Source organism: Ascaphus truei, unplaced genomic scaffold (assembly GCF_040206685.1).
Source record: "Ascaphus truei isolate aAscTru1 unplaced genomic scaffold, aAscTru1.hap1 HAP1_SCAFFOLD_1555, whole genome shotgun sequence".
NCBI classification, from domain to species: domain Eukaryota; kingdom Metazoa; phylum Chordata; class Amphibia; order Anura; family Ascaphidae; genus Ascaphus; species Ascaphus truei.
Window position 1 is genome coordinate 57,780 of NW_027454445.1, and position 21,464 is coordinate 79,243.

At 53.1% G+C, this 21,464-nt stretch overlaps 1 long non-coding RNA gene across 2 annotated transcripts in view; it reads left to right on the forward strand.

The window, feature by feature from the left end:
- LOC142476302 (uncharacterized) overlaps positions 1-19,131 on the forward strand; it is a 40,213-nt gene extending 21,082 nt beyond the window's left edge. For both annotated transcript variants that reach the window (XR_012791517.1, XR_012791516.1), the window contains one exon: positions 19,111-19,131. This is a non-coding gene — a long non-coding RNA (uncharacterized LOC142476302). The remainder of the gene's footprint in view (positions 1-19,110) is intronic.
- The last annotated feature ends 2,333 nt before the right edge of the window (positions 19,132-21,464 follow it).

The window sequence follows — 21,464 nt, forward strand, 5'->3', positions numbered from 1 at the left end:
TTCCTTCCCACTCTACCTCTTCCTTCCCACTATACCTCTTCCTTCCCTCTCTACCTCTTCCTTCCCTCAACCTCTTCTTTCCCTCTCTACCGCTTCCTTCTCTCTCTACCTCTTTTTCCTCTCTACCTCTTCCTTCCCTCTCTACCTCTTCCTTCCCTCTCTACCTCTTCCTTCCCCCTCTATGCTTCCTTCCCTCTCTACCTCTTCTTTCCCTCTCTACCTCTTCCTTCCCTCAACCTCTTCTTTCCCTCTCTACCGCTTCCTTCTCTCTCTACCTCTTTTTCCTCTCTACCTCTTCCTTCCCTCTCTACCTCTTCTTTCCATCTCTACCTCTTCCTTCCCTCTCTACCTCTTCCTTCTCTCCCTACGCTTCATTCCCTCTCTACCTCTTCCTTCCCTCTCTACCTCTTCCTTCCCTCTCTACCTCTTCCTTCCCTCCCTAGCTCTTCTTTCCCTTTCTACCTCTTCCTTCCCTCAACCTCTTCTTTCCCGCTCTACTGCTTCCTTCCCTCTCTACCTCTTCCTTCCCTCTCTTCCTTCCCTCTCTACCGCTTCCTTCCCTCTCTACCTCTTCCTTCTCTCTCTACCTCTTCCTTCATCTGTACCGCTTCCTTCCATCTGTACCGCTTCCTTCCCTCTCTACTGCTTCCTTCCCTCCCTACCTCTTCCTTCCTTCTATACCTCTTCCTTCCCACCCTACCACTTTCTTCCCTTCCTACTACTTCCCCTCTCTCCTGCTCCTTTCCCTCTCTACCGCTCCTTTCCCTCTCTACCTCTTCCTTCCCTCTCTACCTATTCTTTCCCTCTTCTAACTCTTCCTTCCCTCGCTACCTCTTCCTTCCCTCTCTACCGCTTCCTTCCCTCTCTACCCTCTCTACTTCTTCCTTCCCTCTCTACCTCTTCCTTCCCCCTCTACGCTTCCTTCCCTCTCTACCTCTTCTTTCCCTCTCTACCTCTTCCTTCCCTCTCTACCTCTTCCTTCCCTCTCTACCTCTTCCTTCCCTCCCTACGCTTCCTTCCCTCTCTACCTCTTCCTTCCCTCTCTACCTCTTCCTTCCCTCTCTACCTCTTCCTTCCCTCTCTACCTCTTCCTTCCCTCTCTACCTCTTCCTTCCCTCCCTAGCTCTTCTTTCCCTTTCTACCTCTTCCTTCCCTCAACCTCTTCTTTCCCGCTCTACCGCTTCCTTCCCTCTCTACCACTTTCTTCCCTCTCTCCCGCTTTCTTCCCTCTACCTCTTTCTTCCCTCTCTACCTCTTCCGTCCCTCTCTAACTCTTCTTTCCCTCTCTTTCGCTTCCTTCCCGCTCTATCTCTTCCTTATCTCTCTACCTCTTCCTTCCCTCTCTACCGCTTCCTTCCCTCTCTACCGCTTCCTTCCCTCTCTTCCTTCCCTCCCCACTGCTTCCTTCCCTCTCTACCTGTTCCTTCCCTCTCTACCTCTTCCTTCCTTCTATACCTCTTCCTTCCCACCCTACCACTTTCTTCCCTTCCTACTACTTCCCCTCTCTCCTGCTCCTTTCCCTCTCTACCTCTTCCTTCCCTCTCTACCTATTCTTACCCTCTTCTAACTCTTCCTTCCCTCTCTACCTCTTCCTTCCCTCTCTACCGCTTCCTTCCCTCTCTACCCTCTCTACCTCTTCCTTCCCCCTCTACGCTTCCTTCCCTCTCTACCTCTTATTTCCCTCTCTACCTCTTCCTTCCCTCTCTACCTCTTCCTTCCCTCTCTACCTCTTCCTTCCCTCCCTACGCTTCCTTCCCTCTCTAACTCTTCCTTCCCTCTCTACCTCTTCCTTCCCTCTCTACCTCTTCCTTCCCTCTCTACCTCTTCCTTCCCTCTCTACCTCTTCCTTCCCTCCCTAGCTCTTCTTTCCCTTTCTACCTCTTCCTTCCTTCAACCTCTTCTTTCCCGCTCTACCGCTTCCTTCCCTCACTACCACTTTCTTCCCTCTACCGCTTTCTTCCCTCTCTACCTCTTCTGTCCCTCTCTAACTCTTCTTTCCCTCTCTTCCGCTTCCTTCCCGCTCTATCTTTTCCTTATCTCTCTACCTCTTCCTTCCCTCTCTTCCTTCCCTCTCTACCGCTTCCTTCCCTCTCTACCGCTTCCTTCCCTCTCTTCCTTCCCTCTCTACTGCTTCCTTCCCTCTCTACCGCTTTTTTCCCTTTCTACCGCTTCCTTCCCTCTCTTCCTTCCCTCTCTACCGCCTCCTTCCCTCTCTACCTCTTCCTTCCCTCTCTACCTCTTCCTTCCCTCTCTACCTCTTCCTTCCCTCTCTACCTCTTCCTTCCCTCTCTACCTCTTCCTTCCCTCCCTACGCTTCCTTCCCTCTCTACCCCTTCCTTCCCTCTCTACCTCTTCCTTCCCACTCTACCTCTTCCTTCCCTCTCTACCTCTTCCTTCCCACTCTAACTCTTCTTTCCCGCTCTACCTCTTCCTTCCCTCAACCTCTTCTTTCCCTCTCTACCGCTTCCTTCTCTCTCTACCTCTTCCTTCCCTCTCTACCTCTTCCTTCCCTGTCTACCGCTTCCTTCCCTCTCTAAAGCTTCCTTACCTCTCTTCCTTCCCTCTCTACCGCTTCCTTCCCTCTCTACCGCTTCCTTCCCTCCCTATCTCTTCCTTCCCTCTCTACCACTTCCTTCCCTCCCTACCACTTCCTTCCCTCCCTACTACTTCCCCTCTCTTCCGCTCCTTTCCCTCTCAACTGCTCCTTTCTATCTCTACCTCTTCCTTCCCTCTCTACCTATTCCTTTCCTCTCTACCTCTTCCTTCCCGCTCTACCTCTTCCTTCCCTCTCTACCTCTGCCTTCCCTCTCTACCTCTGCCTTCCCTCTCTACCTCTGCCTTCCCTCTCTACCTCTGCCTTCCCTCTCTACCTCTGCCTTCCCTCTCTACCTCTTCCTTCCCTCTCTACCTCTGCCTTCCCTCTCTACCTCTGCCTTCCCTCTCTACCTCTGCCTTCCCTCTCTACCTCTGCCTTCCCTCTCTACCTCTTACTTCCCTCTCTACCTCTTACTTCCCTTTCTTCCTTCCCTCTCTACCGCTTCCTTCCCTCTCTACCGCTTCCTTCTCTCTCTACCGCTTTCGTCCCTCTCTACCTCTTCCTTCCCTCTCTACCTCTTCCTTCCCTCTCTACCACTTCCTTCCCTCTCTACTGCTTCCATCCCTCTCTACCTCTTCCTTCTCTCTCTACCTCTTCCTCCCCCCTCTACACTTCCTTCCCTCTCTACCTCTTCCTTTCCTCTCTAGCTCTTCCTTCCCTCTGTACCTCTTCTTTCCCTCCCTACCACTTCCTTCCCTCTCTATGCTTTTTCCCTCTCTACCGCTTCTTTCCCTCTCTACCTCTTCCTTCCCTCTCTACCTCTTCCTTCCCTCTCTACCTCTTCCTTCTCTCTCTACCTCTTCCTTTCCTCTGTACCTCTTCCTTTCCTCTGTACCTCTTCCTTACCTCCCTATGCTTCCTTCCCTCTCTACCTCTTCCTTCAATCTCTACCCCTTCTTTCCCTCTCTACCCCTTCCTTCCCTCTCTACCCCTTCCTTCCCTCTCTACCTCTTCCTTCCCTCTCTACCTCTTCCTTTCCTCTCTAACTTCCCTCTCTACCTCTTCCTTCCCTCTCTACCGCTTCCTTCCCTCTCTACCTCTTCCTTCCCTCTCCTCCTTCCCTCTCTACCTCTTCCTTCCCTCCCTACCACTTCCTTCCCTCCCTACTACTTCCCCTCTCTTCCCTCTCAACTGCTCCTTTCTATCGCTACCTCTTCTTTCCCCCTCTACCTATTCCTTCCCTCTCTACCTCTTCCTTCCATCTCTACCTCTGCCTTCCCTCTCTACCTCTGCCTTCCCTCTCTACCTCTGCCTTCCCTCTCTACCTCTGCCTTCCCTCTCTACCTCTGCCTTCCCTCTCTACCTCTGCCTTCCCTCTCTACCTCTGCCTTCCCTCTCTACCGCTTCCTTCCCTCTCTACCTCTGCCTTCCCTCTCTACCTCTGACTTCCCTCTCTACCTCTTCCTTCCCTCTCTACCTCTTCCTTCCCTCTCTTCCTTTCCTCTCTACTGCTTCCTTCCCTCTCTACCACTTTCGTCCCTCTCTACCTCTTGTTTCCCTCTCTACCTCTTCCTTCCCTCTCTACCTCTTCCTTCCCTCTCTACCTCTTCCTTCCCTCTCTACCTCTTCCTTCCCTCTCTACCTCTTCCTTCCCTCCCTACGCTTCCTTCTTCTCTACCTCTTCCTTCCCTCTCTACCTCTTCCTTCCCTCTCTACCTCTTCCTTCTCACTCTACCTCTTCCTTCCCTCTCTAGCTCTTCTTTCCCTCTCTACCTCTTCCTTCCCTCAATCTCTTCTTTCCCGCTCTACTGCTTCCTTCCCTCTCTACCTCTTCTTGCCCTCTCTACCTCTTCCTTCCCTCTCTACCACTTCCTTCCCTCTCTACCACTTCCTTCCCTCTCTACCGCTTCCTTCCCTCTTCCTTCCCTCTCTACCTCTTCCTTCTCTCTCTACCTCTTCCTTCCCTCTCTACCGCTTCCTTCCCTCTCTACCGCTTCCTTCCCTCTCTACCCCTTTCTTCCCTCTCTACCTCTTCCTTCCCTCTCTACCTCTTCCTTCCCTCTCTACCTCTTCCTTCATTCTCTACCTCTTCCTTCTCTCTCTTCCTTCCCTCTCTACCTCTTCCTTCCCTCTCTACCACTTCCTTCCCTCTCTACTGCTTCCATCCCTCTCTACCTCTTCCTTCCCTCTCTACCTCTTCCTCCCCCCTCTACACTTCCTTCCCTCTCTACCTCTTCCTTTCCTCTCTAGCTCTTCCATCCCTCTGTACCTCTTCTTTCCCTCCCTACCACTTCCTTCCCTCTCTATGCTTTTTCCCTCTCTACCGCTTCTTTCCCTCTCTACCTCTTCCTTCCCTCTCTACCTCTTCCTTCCCTCTCTACCTCTTCCTTCTCTCTCTACCTCTTCCTTTCCTCTGTACCTCTTCCTTTCCTCTGTACCTCTTCCTTACCTCCCTATGCTTCCTTCCCTCTCTACCTCTTCCTTCCCTCTCTACCCCTTCCTTCCCTCTCTACCCCTTCCTTCCCTCTCTACCTCTTCCTTCCCTCTCTACCTCTTCCTTTCCTCTCTAACTTCCCTCTCTACCTCTTCCTTCCCTCTCTACCGCTTCCTTCCCCCTCTACATTTCCTTCCCTCTCTACCTCTTCCTTCCCTCTCTACCTCTTCCTTCCCTCTCTACCTCTTCCTTCCCTCTCTATCTCTTCCTTCCCTCTCTTCCTCTTCCTTCCCACTCTACCTCTTCCTTCCCCCTCTACCGCTTCCTTCCCTCTCTACCTCTTCCTTCCCTCTCTACCTCTTCCTTCCCCCTCTACACTTCCTTCCCTCTCTACCTCTTCCTTCCCTCTCTACGTCTTCCTTCCCTCTCTAGCTCTTCCTTCCCTCTGTACCTCTTCTTTCCCTCCCTACCACTTCCTTCCCTCTCTATGCCTTTTCCCTCTCTACCGCTTCTTTCCCTCTCTACCTCGTCCTTCCCTCTCTACCTCTTCCTTCCCTCTCTACCTCTTCCTTCCCTCTCTACCTCTTCCTTCCCTCTCTACCTCTTCCTTCCCTCTCTACCTCTTCCTTTCCTCTCTACTTCTTCCTTTCCTCTGTACCTCTTCCTTCCCTCCCTATGCTTCCTTCCCTCTCTACCTCTTCCTTCCCTCTCTACCCATTCCTTCCCTCTCTACCCCTTCCTTCCCTCTCTACCTCTTCCTTCCCTCTCTACCTCTCCCTTTCCTCTCTAACTTCCCTCTCTACCTCTTCCTTCCCTCTTTACCGCTTCCTTCCCTCTCTACCTCTTCCTTCCCTCTCTACCTCTTCCTTCCCTCTCTACCTCTTCCTTCCCTCTCTGCCACTTCCTTCCCTCTCTACTGCTTCCTTCCCTCTCTACCGCTTCCTTCCCTCTCTTCCTCTTCCTTCCCACTCTACCTCTTCCTTCCCTCTCTTCCTCTTCCTTCCCTCTCTTCCTCTTCCTTCCCTCTCTTCCTCTTCCTTCCCACTCTACCTCTTCCTTCCCTCTCTACCGCTTCCTTCCCTCTCTACCTCTTCCTTCCCTCTCTACCTCTTCCTTCCCCCTCTACACTTCCTTCCCTCTCTAACCCTTCCTTCCCTCTCTACCTCTTCCTTCCCTCTCTACCTCTTCCTTCCCTCTCTTCCTCTTCCTTCCCTCTCTTCCTCTTCCTTCCCACTCTAACTCTTCTTTCCCTCTCTTCCTTCCCTCTCTACCGCTTCCTTCCCTCTACCTCTTCCTTCCCTCTATACCTCTTCCTCCCCCTCTACACTTCCTTCCCTCTCTACCTCTTCCTTCTCTCTCTACCTTTTCCTTCTCTATCTACCTCTTCCTTCCCTCTGTACCACTTCCTTCCCTCCATACCACTTCCTTCCCTCCCTACCTCTTCCTTCCCTCTCTAACGCTTCTTTCCCTCTCTACCTCTTCCTTCCCCCTCTACCTCTTCCTTCCCTCTCTACCGCTTCCTTCCCTCTCTACCTTTCATCTCTACCTCTTCCTTCCCTCTCTACCTCTTCCTTCCCCCTCTACGCTTCATTCCCTCTCTACCTCTTCCTTCCCTCTCTACCTTCCCTCTCTACCTCTTTTTTCCCTCTCTACCTTTTGTTTCCCTCTCTACCTCTTCCTTTCCTCTACTTCTTCCTTTCCTCTCTACCGGTTCCTTCCCTCTCTACCTCTACCTTCCCTCTCTCCCGCTTCCTTCCCTCTCTACCTCTTCCTTCTCTCTCTACCTTTTCCTTCCCTCTCTACCTCTTCCTTCCCTCTCTACCGCTTCCTTCCCTCTCTACCTCTTCCTTCCCTCTCTACTGCTTCCTTCCCTCTCTACTGCTTCCTTCCTTTTCTACTGCTTCCTTCCCTCTCTACTGCTTCCTTCTCTGTCTACCTCTTACTTCCCTCTCTACCGCTTCCTTCCCTCTCTACCTCTTCCTTCCCTCTCTACCGCTTCCTTCCCTCTCTACCTCTTCCTTCCCCTTCTACACTTCCTTCCCTCTCTACCGCTTCCTTCCCTCCGTTCCACTTTCTTCCCTCCCTACCTCTTCCTTCCCTCTCTAACGCTTCTTTCCCTCTCTACCTCTTCCTTCCCTCTCTTCCTTCCCTCTCTACTGCTTCCTTCCCTCTCTACCCCTTCCTTCCCTCTCTACCTCTTCCTTCCCACTCTACCTCTTCCTTCCCTCTCTACCTCTTCCTTCCCTCTCTTCCTTCCCTCTCTACTGCTTCCTTCCCTCTCTACCCCTTCCTTCCCTCTCTACCTCTTCTTTCCCGCTCTACCTCTTCCTTCCCTCAACCTCTTCTTTCCCTCTCTACCGCTTCCTTCTCTCTCTACCTCTACCTTCCCTCTCTACCTCTTCCTTCCCTGTCTACCGCTTCCTTCCCTCTCTAAAGCTTCCTTACCTCTCTTCCTTCCCTCTCTACCGCTTCCTTCCCTCTCTACCGCTTCCTTCCCTCCCTATCTCTTCCTTGCCTCTCTACCACTTCCTTCCCTCCCTACCACTTCCTTCCCTCCCTACTACTTCCCCTCTCTTCCGCTCCTTTCCCTCTCAACTGCTCCTTTCTATCTCTACCTCTTCCTTCCCTCTCTACCTATTCCTTTCCTCTCTACCTCTTCCTTCCCGCTCTACCTCTTCCTTCCCTCTCTACCTCTGCCTTCCCTCTCTACCTCTGCCTTCCCTCTCTACCTCTGCCTTCCCTCTCTACCTCTGCCTTCCCTCTCTACCTCTGCCTTCCCTCTCTACATCTTCCTTCCCTCTCTACCTCTGCCTTCCCTCTCTACCTCTGCCTTCCCTCTCTACCTCTGCCTTCCCTCTCTACCTCTGCCTTCCCTCTCTACCTCTTCCTTCCCTCTCTACCGCTTCCTTCCCTCTCTACCGCTTCCTTCTCTCTCTACCGCTTTCGTCCCTCTCTACCTCTTCTTTCCCTCTCTACCTCTTCCTTCTCTCTCTTCCTTCCCTCTCTACCTCTTCCTTCCCTCTCTACCACTTCCTTCCCTCTCTACTGCTTCCATCCCTCTCTACCTCTTCCTTCTCTCTCTACCTCTTCCTCCCCCCTCTACACTTCCTTCCCTCTCTACCTCTTCCTTTCCTCTCTAGCTCTTCCTTCCCTCTGTACCTCTTCTTTCCCTCCCTACCACTTCCTTCCCTCTCTATGCTTTTTCCCTCTCTACCGCTTCTTTCCCTCTCTACCTCTTCCTTCCCTCTCTACCTCTTCCTTCTCTCTCTACCTCTTCCTTTCCTCTGTACCTCTTCCTTTCCTCTGTACCTCTTCCTTACCTCCCTATGCTTCCTTCCCTCTCTACCTCTTCCTTCAATCTCTACCCCTTCCTTCCCTCTCTACCCCTTCCTTCCCTCTCTACCCCTTCCTTCCCTCTCTACCTCTTCCTTCCCTCTCTACCTCTTCCTTTCCTCTCTAACTTCCCTCTCTACCTCTTCCTTCCCTCTCTACCGCTTCCTTCCCTCTCTACCTCTTCCTTCCCTCTCCTCCTTCCCTCTCTACCTCTTCCTTCCCTCCCTACCACTTCCTTCCCTCCCTACTACTTCCCCTCTCTTCCCTCTCAACTGCTCCTTTCTATCGCTACCTCTTCTTTCCCCCTCTACCTATTCCTTCCCTCTCTACCTCTTCCTTCCATCTCTACCTCTGCCTTCCCTCTCTACCTCTGCCTTCCCTCTCTACCTCTGCCTTCCCTCTCTACCTCTGACTTCCCTCTCTACCTCTGCCTTCCCTCTCTACCTCTGCCTTCCCTCTCTACCTCTGCCTTCCCTCTCTACCTCTGCCTTCCCTCTCTACCGCTTCCTTCCCTCTCTACCTCTGCCTTCCCTCTCTACCTCTGCCTTCCCTCTCTACCTCTTCCTTCCCTCTCTACCTCTTCCTTCCCTCTCTTCCTTTCCTCTCTACTGCTTCCTTCCCTCTCTACCGCTTTCGTCCCTCTCTACCTCTTGTTTCCCTCTCTACCTCTTCCTTCCCTCTCTACCTCTTCCTTCCCTCTCTACCTCTTCCTTCCCTCTCTACCTCTTCCTTCCCTCCCTACGCTTCCTTCTTCTCTACCTCTTCCTTCCCTCTCTACCTCTTCCTTCCCTCTCTACCTCTTCCTTCTCACTCTACCTCTTCCTTCCCTCTCTAGCTCTTCTTTCCCTCTCTACCTCTTCCTTCCCTCAACCTCTTCATTCCCGCTCTACTGCTTCCTTCCCTCTCTACCTCTTCTTGCCCTCTCTACCTCTTCCTTCCCTCTCTACCACTTCCTTCCCTCTCTACCTCTTACTTCCCTCTCTACCGCTTCCTTCCCTCTCTACCCCTTTCTTCCCTCTCTACCTCTTCCTTCCCTCTCTACCTCTTCCTTCATTCTCTACCTCTTCCTTCTCTCTCTTCCTTCCCTCTCTACCTCTTCCTTCCCTCTCTACCACTTCCTTCCCTCTCTACCACTTCCTTCCCTCTCTACTGCTTCCATCCCTCTCTACCTCTTCCTTCCCTCTCTACCTCTTCCTCCCCCCTCTACACTTCCTTCCCTCTCTACCTCTTCCTTTCCTCTCTAGCTCTTCCTTCCCTCTGTACCTCTTCTTTCCCTCCCTACCACTTCCTTCCCTCTCTATGCTTTTTCCCTCTCTACCGCTTCTTTCCCTCTCTACCTCTTCCTTCCCTCTCTACCTCTTCCTTCCCTCTCTACCTCTTCCTTTCCTCTGTACCTCTTCCTTTCCTCTGTACCTCTTCCTTACCTCCCTATGCTTCCTTCCCTCTCTACCTCTTCCTTCCCTCTCTACCCCTTACTTCCCTCTCTACCCCTTCCTTCCCTCTCTTCCTCTTCCTTCCCACTCTACCTCTTCCTTCCCTCTCTACCGCTTCCTTCCCTCTCTACCTCTTCCTTCCCTCTCTACCTCTTCCTTCCCCCTCTACACTTCCTTCCCTCTCTACCTCTTCCTTCCCTCTCTACCTCTTCCTTCCCTCTCTACCTCTTACTTCCATCTCTATCTCTTCCTTCCCTCTCTTCCTCTTCCTTCCCACTCTACCTCTTCCTTCCCTCTCTACCGCTTCCTTCCCTCTCTACCTCTTCCTTCCCTCTCTACCTCTTCCTGCCCCCTCTACACTTCCTTCCCTCTCTACCTCTTCCTTCTCTCTCTACCACTTCCTTCCCTCTCTACTGCTTCCTTCCCTCTCTACTGCTTCCTTCCTTTTCTACTGCTTCCTTCCCTCTCTACCGCTTCCTTCTCTGTCTACCTCTTACTTCCCTCTCTACCGCTTCCTTCCCTCTCTACCTCTTCCTTCCCTCTCTACCGCTTCCTTCCCTCTCTACCTCTTCCTTCCCTCTCTACCTCTTCCTTCTTCTCTACCTCTTCCTTCCCTCTCTACCTCTTCCTTCCCTCTCTAACTCTTCCTTCCCTCTCTACCTCTTCCTTCCCTCTCTACCTCTTCCTACCCACTCTACCTCTTCCTTCCTTCTCTAGCTCTTCTTTCCCTCTCTACCTCTTCCTTCCCTCAACCTCTTCTTTCCCGCTCTACCGCTTCCTTCCCTCTCTACCTCTTCCTTCCCTCTCTACCTCTTCCTTCCCTCTCTACCACTTCCTTCCCTCTCTGCCACTTCCTTCCCTCTCTACCGCTTCCTTCCCTCTCTACCCCTTCCTTCCCTCTCTTCCTTCCCACTCTACCTCTTCCTTCCCTCTCTACCGCTTCCTTCCCTCTCTACCTCTTCCTTCCCTCTCTACCTCTTCCTTCCCCCTTTACACTTCCTTCCCTCTCTTCCTCTTCCTTCCCTCTCTACCTCTTCCTTCCCTCTCTACCTGTTACTTCCATCTCTATCTCTTCCTTCCCTCTCTTCCTCTTCCTTCCCACTCTACCTCTTCCTTCCCTCTCTACCGCTTCCTTCCCTCTCTACCTCTTCCTTCCCTCTCTACCTCTTCCTGCCCCCTCTACACTTCCTTCCCTCTCTACCTCTTCCTTCTCTCTCTTCCTTTTCTCTGTACCTCTTCCTTTCCTCTGTACCTCTGCCTTTCCTCTATACCTCTTCCTTCCCTCCCTATGCTTCCTTTCCTCTGTACCTCTTACTTCCCTCTCTACCTCTTCCTTCCCTCTCTTCCTCTTCCTTCCCTCTCTTCCTCTTCCTTCCCACTCTTACTCTTCTTTCCCTCTCTTCCTTCCCTCTCTACCGCTTCCTTCCCTCTCTACCTCTTCCTTCCCTCTATACCTCTTCCTTCCCCCTCTACACTTCCTTCCCTCTCTACCTCTTCCTTCTCTCTATACCTTTTCCTTCTCTATCTACCTCTTCCTTCCCTCTGTACCACTTCCTTCCCTCCATACCACTTCCTTCCCTCCCTACCACTTCCTTCCCTCTCTAACGCTTCTTTCCCTCTCTACCTCTTCCTTCCCTCTCTACCTCTTCCTTCCCTCTCTACCGCTTCCTTCCCTCTCTACCTTTCATTTCTACCTCTTCCTTCCCTCTCTACCTCTTCCTTCCCCCTCTACGCTTCCTTCCCTCTCTACCTCTTGCTTCCCTCTCTACCTTCCCTCTCTACCTCTTTTTTCCCTCTCTACCTTTTGTTTCCCTCTCTACCTCTTCCTTTCCTCTACCTTTCCTCTACCTCTTCCTTTCCTCTCTACCGCTTCCTTCACTCTCTACCTCTTCCTTCCCTCTCTACCTCTTCCTTCCCTCTCTCCCGCTTCCTTCCCTCTCTACCTCTTCCTTCTCTCTCTACCTTTCCTTCCCTCTCTACCTCTTCCTTCCCTCTCTACCGCTTCCTTCCCTCTCTACCTCTTCCTTCCCTCTCTACTGCTTCCTTCCCTCTCTACTGCTTCCTTCCCTTTCTACCGCTTCCTTCCCTCTCTACCGCTTCCTTCTCTGTCTACCTCTTCCTTCCCTCTCTACCGCTTCCTTCCCTATCTACCTCTTCCTTCCCTCTCTACCTCTTCCTTCCCCTTCTACACTTCCTTCCCTCTCTACCGCTTCCTTCCCTCCGTTCCACTTTCTTCCCTCCCTACCTCTTCCTTCCCTCTCTAACGCTTCTTTCCCTCTCTACCTCTTCCTTCCCTCTCTAACGCTTCTTTCCCTCTCTACCTCTTCCTTCCCTCTCTACCTTTTCCTTCCCTCTCTACCTCTTCCTTCCCTCTCTTCCTCTTCATTCCCACTATACCTCTTCCTTCCCTCTCTTCCTTCCCTCTCTACTGCTTCCTTCCCTCTCTACCTCTTCCTTCCCTCTCTACCTCTTCCTTCCCCCTCTACACTTCCTTCCCTCGCTACCTCTTCCTTCCCTCTATACCTCTTCCTTCCCTCTCTACCTCTTCCTTCCCTCTCTACCTCTTCCTTCCCTCTCTACCACTTTCTTCCCTCTCTAACGCTTCCTTCCCTCTCTACTGCTTCCTTCCCTCTCTACCTCTTACTTCCCTCTCTACCTGTTCCTTCCCTCTTCCTCTTCCTTCCCACTCTAGCTCTTCCTGCCCTCTCTTCCTTCCCTCTCTACCGCTTCCTTCCCTCTCTACCTCTTCCTTCCCTCTCTACCTCTTCCTTCCCTCTCTACCTCTTCCTTCTCTCTCTACCTCTTCCTTTCCTCTCTACCTCTTCCTTCCCTCCCTACCGCTTCCTTCCCTCTCTACATCTTCCTTCCCTCTCTACCTCTTCCTTCCCTCTCTACCTCTTACTTCCCTCTCTACCTTTCATCTCTACCTCTTCCTTCCCTCTCTACCTCTTCTTTCCCTCTCTACCTCTTCCTTCCCCCTCTACGCTTCCTTCCCTATCTACCTCTTCCTTCCCTCTCTACCTTCCCTCTCTACCTCTTTTTTCCCTCTATACCTTTTGTTTCCCTCTCTACCTCTTCCTTTCCTCTACCTTTCCTCTACCTCTTCCTTCCCTCTCTACCGCTTCCTTCACTCTCTACCTCTTCCTTCCCTCTCTACCGCTTCCTTCACTCTCTACCTCTTCCTTCCCTCTCTACCTCTTCCTTCCCTCTCTTCCGCTTCCTTCCCTCTCTACCTCTTCCTTCTCTCTCTACCTCTTCCTTTCCTCTCTAACTTCCCTCTCTACCTCTTCCTTCCCTCTATACCGCTTCCTTCCCTCTCTACCTCTTCCTTCCCTCTACCGCTTCCTTCCCTCTCTACCGCTTCCTTCCCTCTCTACCGCTTACTTCCATCTCTACCGCTTCCTTACCTCTTTACCTTTCCTCTCTACCTCTTCCTTCCCTCTCTACCTCTTCTTTTCCACTCTATGCTTCCTTCCCTCTCTACCTCTTCCTTCCCTCAGTACCTCTTCCTTCCCTCTCTACCTCTTCCTTCCCTCTCTACCTCTTCTTTCCCTCTCTACCACTTCTTTCCCTCTCTACTGCTTCCTTCCCTCTCTACCGCTTTCTTCCCACTCTACCTCTTGCTTCCCTCTCTACCGCTTCCTTCCCTCTCTACCGCTTCCTTCCTTCTCTACCTCTTCTTTCCCTCTCTACCGCTTCCTTCCCTCTACATCTTCCTTCCTTCTCTACCTCTTCCTTCCTTTCTTGACCACTTCCTTCCCTCTCTACCTCTTCCATCCCTTTCTACCGCTTCTTTCCCTCTCTACTTCTTCTTCCCTCTCTACCTCTTCTTTCCCTCTCTACCGCTTCCTTCCTTCTCTACCGCTTCCTTCCGTCTCTACCGCTTCCTTCCTTCTCTGCCTCTTCCTTCCCTCTCTGCCTCTTCCTTTTTTTACCACTTCCTTCCCTCTCTACTCTTCCATCCCTCTCTACCGCTTCCTTCCCGCTCTGCCGCTTTTTCCCCTCTCTAGTACTTCCTTCCCTCTCTAGCGCTTCCTTCCCTCTCTACCTCTTCATTCCCTGTCTACCGCTTCCCTCTCTACCTCTTCTTTCCCTCTCTACCGCTTCCTTCCCTCTCTACCTCTTCCTTCCCTCTATACCTCTTCCTTCCCCCTCTACACTTCCTTCCCTCTCTACCTCTTCCTTCTCTCTCTACCTTTTCCTTCTCTATCTACCGCTTCCTTCCCGCTCTGCCGCTTTTTCCCCTCTCTAGTGCTTCCTTCCCTCTCTAGCGCTTCCTTCCCTCTCTACCTCTTCATTCCCTGTCTACCGCTTCCTTCCCTCTCTACCTCTTCTTTCCCTCTCTACCGCTTCTTTCCCTCTCTACCTCTTCCTTCCCTCTGTACCTCTTCCTTCCCTCTCTACCTCTTCCTTCCCTCTCTTCCTTCCCTCTCTACCTCTTCCTTCCCTCTCTACCTCTTCCTTCCCCCTCTACACTTCCTTCCCCCTCTACACTTCCTTCCCTCTCTACCTCTTCCTTCCCTCTCTACCTCTTCCTTCCCTCTCTACCTCTTCCTTCCCTCTCTACCACTTCCTTCCCTCTCTACCACTTCTTCCCTCTCTACCGCTTCCTTCCCTCTCTACCTCTTACATCCCTCTCTACCTCTTCCTTCCCTCTTCCTCTTCCTTCCCACTCTACCTCTTCCTTTCCTCTCTTCCTTCCCTCTCTATCGCTTCCTTCCCTCTCTACCTCTTCCTTCCCTCTCTACCTCTTCCTTCCCTCTCTACCTCTTCTTTCTCTCTCTACCTCTTCCTTTCCTCTCTAACTTCCCTCTCTACCTCTTCCTTCCCTCTCTACCGCTTCCTTCCCTCTCTACCTCTTCCTTCCCTCTCTACCTCTTCCTTCCCTCTCTACCGCTTCCTTCCCTCTCTACCGCTTCCTTCCCTCTCTACCGCTTCCTTCCCTATCTACCGCTTCCTTCTCTTTCTACCTCTTCCTTCCCTCTCTACCTCTTCCTTCCCTCTCTACCGCTTCCTTCCCTCTCTTCCTTCCCTCTCTACCGCTTCCTTCCCTCTCTACCTCTTCCTTCCCTCTCTACCTCTACCTTCTCTCTCTACCTCTTCCTTTCCTCTCTAACTTCCCTCTCTACCTCTTGCTTCCCTCTCTACCACTTCCTTCCCTCTCTACCTCTTCCTTCCCTCTCTACCTCTTCCTTCCCTCTCTACCGCTTCCTTCCCTCTCTACCGCTTCCTTCCCTCTCTACCACTTCCTTCCCTCTCTACCGCTTCCTTCCCTCTCTACCGCTTCCTTCTCTTTCTACCTCTTACTTCCTTCTACCTCTTCCTTCCCTCTCTACCTCTTCCTTCCCCTTCTACACTTCCTTCCCTCTCTACCGCTTCCTTCCCTCTGTACCACTTCCTTCCCTCCGTTCCACTTCCTTCCCTCCCTACCTCTTTCTTCCCTCTCTAACGCTTCTTTCCCTCTCTACCTCTTCCTTCCCTCTCTAACGCTTCTTTCCCTCTCTACCTCTTCCTTCCCACTCTAACTCTTCCTTACCTCTCTTCTTTCCCTCTCTACCGCTTCCTTCCCTCTCTAACTCTTCCTTCCCTCTCTACCTCTTCCTTCCCCCTCTACACTTCCTTCCCTCTCTACCTCTTCTTTTCCCTCTACAGCTTCTTTCCTTCTCTGCCTCTTCCTTCCCTCTCTACCTCTTCCATCCCTCTCTACCGCTTCCTTCCCGCTCTGCCACTTTCTTCCCTCTCTAGTGCTTCCTTCCCTCTCTAGCGCTTCCTTCCCTCTCTACCTCTTCCTTCTCTCTGCCTCTTCCTTCTCTCTCTCTGCCTCTTCCTTCCCTCTCTGCCTCTTCCTTCCCTCTCTGCCTCTTCCTTCCCTCTCTACCTCTTCCTTTCCCCTCTACCTCTTCCTTCCCTCTCTACCTCTTCCTTCCATCTGTCTATTCCTTCCCTCTCTGCCTCTTCCTTTCTTTACCGCATCCTTCCTTCCCTCTCTACCTCTTCCATCCCTCTCTACCTCTTTTTTCCCTCTCTACCTCTTCCTTCCCTCTCTACTTCTTCCTTCCCCCGCTACCTCTTCCTTCCCTCTCTACCTCTTCCTTCCCCCTCTGCCTCTTCCTTCCCTCTCTACGTCTTCCTACCCTCTCTGCCTCTTCCTTCCCTCTCTTCCGTCGCTCTCTGCCTCTTCCTTCCCTCTCTTCCTTCACTCTCTGCCTCTTCCTTCCCTCTCTGCCTCTTCCTTCCCTCTCTTCCTTCCCTCTCTGCCTCTTCCTTCCCTCTCTGCCTCTTCATTCCCTCTCTTCCTTCCCTCTCTACCTCTTCCTTCCCCCTCTGCCTCTTCCTTCCCCCTCTGCCTCTTCCTTCGGCGTTAACCCTTTCTCTCCCCTCGCATTCCAGTCTATCTCTGGATCAAGAAATAACGGTTGTTCTTTTTATTAACGGTTTTCTGTGGATTTTTTTCCCCCTCGTTCTTCTGACTGTAAAATAACTAACTATTCTTCCTCTGCACATCCGGGTCTTTAAACATGCTCTCTCTGGCAGGTCAGAGGTTAACCAAGCCTTCTTTTCACCCATTCACTGACCATTAACTGACGCGGGGAGCCTCCAGCGGGACAGGGGTTAATGACTGCGGGATATGAGTTTAACTTTTAACATGTTTTGTCTTTTTTTTTAATCTAATTTATGATGTCTTGTGTGAGAAAGCATTGTGTGAAAAAGTAGCCAGTTTAATAATACCGGGGGCAAGAAAAACAGTATTGTGTGTGTGTAAATATTCTTTCCACCGAGAATCTACCCCTGCCTCCTCCTAGCTTAGAAATATACCCCTGCCTCCTCCTAGCCTAGAAATCTACCCCTGCCTCCTCCTAGCCTAGAAATCTACCCCTGCCTCCTCCTAACCTAGAAATCTACCCCTGCCTCTTCCTAGCCTAGAAATCTACCCTGCCTCCTCCTAACCTAGAAATCTACCCCTGCCTCCTCCTAGCCTAGAAATCTACCCCTGCCTCCTCCTAGCCTAGAAATATACCCCTGCCTCCTCCTAGCCTAGAAATATACCCCTGCCTCCTCCTAACCTAGAAATCTACCCCTGCCTCCTCCTAGCCTAGAAATCTACCCCTGCCTCCTCCTAGCCTAGAAATCTACCCCTGCCTCCTCCTGGCCTAGAAATCTACCCCTGCCTCCTCCTAGCCTAGAAATCTACCCCTGCCTCCTCCTAGCCTAGAAATCTACCCCTGCCTCCTCCTGACCTAGAAATCTACCCCTGCCTCCCCCTAGCCTACAAATATACCCCTGCCTCCTCCTAGCCTAGAAATCTACCCTGCCTCCTCCTAACCTAGAAATCTACCCCTGCCTCCTCCTAGCCTAGAAATATACCCCTGCCTCCTCCTAGCCTAGAAATATACCCCTGCCTCCTCCTAGCCTAGAAATCTACCCTGCCTCCTCCTAGCCTAGAAATATACCCCTGCCTCCTCCTAGCCTAGAAATATACCCCTGCCTCCTCCTAGCCTAGAAATATACCCCTGCCTCCTCCTAGCCTAGAAATATACCCCTGCCTCCTCCTAGCCTGGAAATATACCCCTGCCTCCTCCTAGCCTAGAAATCTACCCCTGCCTCCTCCTAGCCTAGAAATCTACCCCTGCCTCCTCCTAGCCTAGAAATCTACCCCTGCCTCCTCCTAGCCTAGAAATCTACCCCTGCCTCCTCCTAGCCTAGAAATCTACCCCTGCCTCCTCCTAACCTAGAAATCTACCCCTGCCTCCTCCTAGCCTAGAAATCTACCCCTGCCTCCTCCTAGCCTAGAAATCTACCCCTGCCTCCTCCTAACCTAGAAATCTAATCCTGCCTCCTCCTAACCTAGAAATCTACCCCTGCCTCCTCCTAGCCTAGAAATCTACCCCTGCCTCCTCCTAGCCTAGAAATCTACCCCTGCCTCCTCCTAGCCTAGAAATCTACCCCTGCCTCCTCCTAGCCTAGAAATCTACCCGTGCCTCCTCCTAGCCTAGAAATCTACCCTGCCTCCTCCTGACCTAGAAATCTACCCTGCCTCCTCCTGACCTAGAAATCTACCCCTGCCTCCTCCTAGCCTAGAAATCTACCCCTGCCTCCTCCTAGCCTGGAAATCTACCCCTGCCTCCTCCTAGCCTGGAAATCAACCCCTGCCTCCTCCTAGCCTAGAAATCTACCCCTGCTTCCTCCTAGCCTAGAAATCTACCCCTGCCTCTTCCTAGCCTAGAAATCTACCCCTGCCTCCTCCTAGCCTAGAAATGTACCCCTGCCTCCTCCTAGCCTAGAAATCTACCCCTGCCTCCTCAAAGCCTAGAAATCTACCCCTGCTTCCTCCTAGCCTAGAAATCTACCACTGCCTCCTCCTAGCCTAGAAATCTACCCCTGCCTCCTCCTGACCTAGAAATCTACCCTGCCTCCTCCTGACCTAGAAATCTACCCCTGCCTCCTCCTAGCCTAGAAATCTACCCCTGCCTCCTCCTAGCCTAGAAATCTACCCCTGCCTCCTCCTAGCCTAGAAATCTACCCCTGCCTCCTCCTAGCCTAGAAATCTACCCCTGCCTCCTCCTAGCCTAGAAAATCTACCCCTGCCTCCTCCTAGCCTAGAAATCTACCCCTGCCTCCTCCTGACCTAGAAATCTACCCCTGCCTCCTCCTAGCCTAGAAATCTACCCCTGCCTCCTCCTAGCCTAGAAATCTACCCCTGCCTCCTCCTAGCCTAGAAATCTACCCCTGCCTCCTCCTAGCCTAGAAATATACCCCTGCCTCCTCCTGACCTAGAAATCTACCCCTGCCTCCTCCTAGCCTAGAAATCTACCCCTGCCTCCTCCTAGCCTAGAAATCTACCCCTGCCTCCTCCTAGCCTAGAAATCTACCCCTGCCTCCTCCTAGCCTAGAAATCTACCCCTGCCTCCTCCTAACCCAGAAATCTACCCCTGCCTCCTCCTGGCCCTGAAATCTACCCCTGCCTCCTCCTAACCCAGAAATCTACCCCTGCCTCCTCCTAGCCCAGGCACCTACCCCTGCCTCTAAGCCCTAAAATCTACCCGGCCCTCCTTCTGTGACAGTGATTGATGTGTTAAACAGATAGATATAACCGTTACATATTAGGTTCCACGAAATAATGTCGGAACACTATTTAATATGGCATTATCACATTGAAATGTGGTTGAAATTTGAGGATCGGCGTGAAATTTGGGGCTCCCTCACACAGATACTTTTGATCCATTGCATTCTCTCCAAAGTATGATCATTCACCTGTCATGCAGTCTCTCCCGCTCCTGTCTGTCTCTTCCCCCCTCTCTCCCACCTGTGACAGTCTTGCGGTTCTGTTCTCACTTCTCTCTCCTATTCTTCCCCTGTCTAATCATTGTGTGCAGAGGAGAAGCCAAAACCCAAGTAAGTGTTAAGCTCAACACAAGTGCTCTGACACTGGTCCCCCCACACACACAGTGCTCTGACACTGGTCCCCCCACACACACAGGCAGCACTCGCACTGCTCCCCACACACACAGTGCTCTGACACTGGTCCCCCCACACACACAGGCAGCACTCACACTGCTCCCCACACACACAGTGCTCTGACACTGGTCCCCCCACACACACAGGCAGCAGTCGCACTGCCTGCTCCCCACACACACAGTGCTCTGACACTGGTCCCCCCACACACACAGGCAGCACTCACACTGCTCCCCACACACACAGTGCTCTGACACTGCACCCCCCACACACACAGGCAGCACTCGCACTGCTCCCCACACACACAGTGCTCTGACACTGGTCCCCCCACACACACAGGCAGCACTCGCACTGCTCCCCACACACACAGTGCTCTGACACTGGTCCCCCCACACACACAGGCAGCACTCGCACTGCTCCCCACACACACAGTGCTCTGACACTGCACCCCACACACACACAGGCAGCACTCGCACTGCTCCCCACACACACAGTGCTCTGACACTGGTCCCCCCACACACACAGGCAGCACTCGCACTGCTCCCCACACACACAGTGCTCTGACACTGGTCCCCCCACACACACAGGCAGCACTCGCACTGCTCCCCACACACACAGTGCTCTGACACTGGTCCCCCCACACACACAGGCAACACTCGCACTGCTCCCCACACACACAGTGCTCTGACACTGGTCCCCCCACACACACAGGCAGCACTCGCACTGCTCCCCACACACACAGTGCTCTGACACTGGTCCCCCCACACACACAGGCAGCACTCACACTGCTCCCCACACACACAGTGCTCTGACACTGCACCCCCCACACACACAGGCAGCACTCGCACTGCTCCCCACACACACAGTGCTCTGACACTGGTCCCCCCACACACACAGGCAGCACTCGCACTGCTCCCCACACACACAGTGCTCTGACACTGGTCCCCCCACACACACAGGCAGCACTCGCACTGCTCCCCACACACACAGTGCTCTGACACTGCACCCCACACACACACAGGCAGCACTCGCACTGCTCCCCACACACACAGTGCTCTGACACTGGTCCCCCCACACACACAGGCAGCACTCGCACTGCTCCCCACACACACAGTGCTCTGACACTGGTCCCCCCACACACACACAGTGCTCTGACACTGGTCCCCCCACACACACAGGCAGCACTCGCACTGCTCCCCACACACACAGTGCTCTGACACTGGTCCCCCCACACACACAGGCAGCACTCGCACTGCTCCCCACAAACACAGTGCTCTGACACTGCACCCCCCACACACACAGGCAGCACTCGCACTGCTCCCCACACACACAGTGCTCTGACACTGGTCCCCCCACACACACATGCAGCACTCGCACTGCTCCCCACACACACAGTGCTCTGACACTGGTCCCCCCACACACACAGGCAGCACTCGCACTGCTCCCCACACACACAGTGCTCTGACACTGGTCCCCCCATACACACAGGCAGCACTCGCACTGCTCTCCACACACACAGTGCTCTGACACTGGTCCCCCCATACACACAGGCAGCACTCGCACTGCTCCCCTCACACAGTGCTCTGACACTGCTCCCCCAAACACAGTGCTCTGACACTGCTCCCCCAAACACAGTGCTCTGACACTGCTCCCTCCACCCCCCAACCCCCCCCCCCCCACACACACACACACAGACACACAGGCAGCACTCACACTGCTCCCCACACACACAGTGCTCTGACACTGCTCCCCCCAAAGACACACAGCCAGCACTCACACTGCTCCCCACACACACAGTGCTCTGACACTGGTCCCCCCACACACACAGGCAGCACTCGCACTGCTCCCCACACACACAGTGCTCTGACACTGCACCCCCCACACACACAGGCAGCACTCGCACTGCTCCCCACACACACAGTGCTCTGACACTGCTCCCCCAAACACAGTGCTCTGACACTGCTCCCTCCACCCCCCCCCCCCCCCACACACACACAGACACACAGGCAGCACTCACACTGCTCCCCACACACAGAGTGCTCTGACACTGCTCCCCACAAAGACACACAGGCAACACTTGCACTGCTCCCCACACACACAGTGCTCTGACACTGCTCCCCCCCAAACACAAACAGCCAGCACTCACACTGCTCCCCATACACACAGTGCTCTGACACTGCTCCCCCCAAACACACAGGCAGCACTCACACTGCTCCCCACACACACAGTGCTCTGACACTGCTCCTCCCCATACACACAGCCAGCACTCACACTG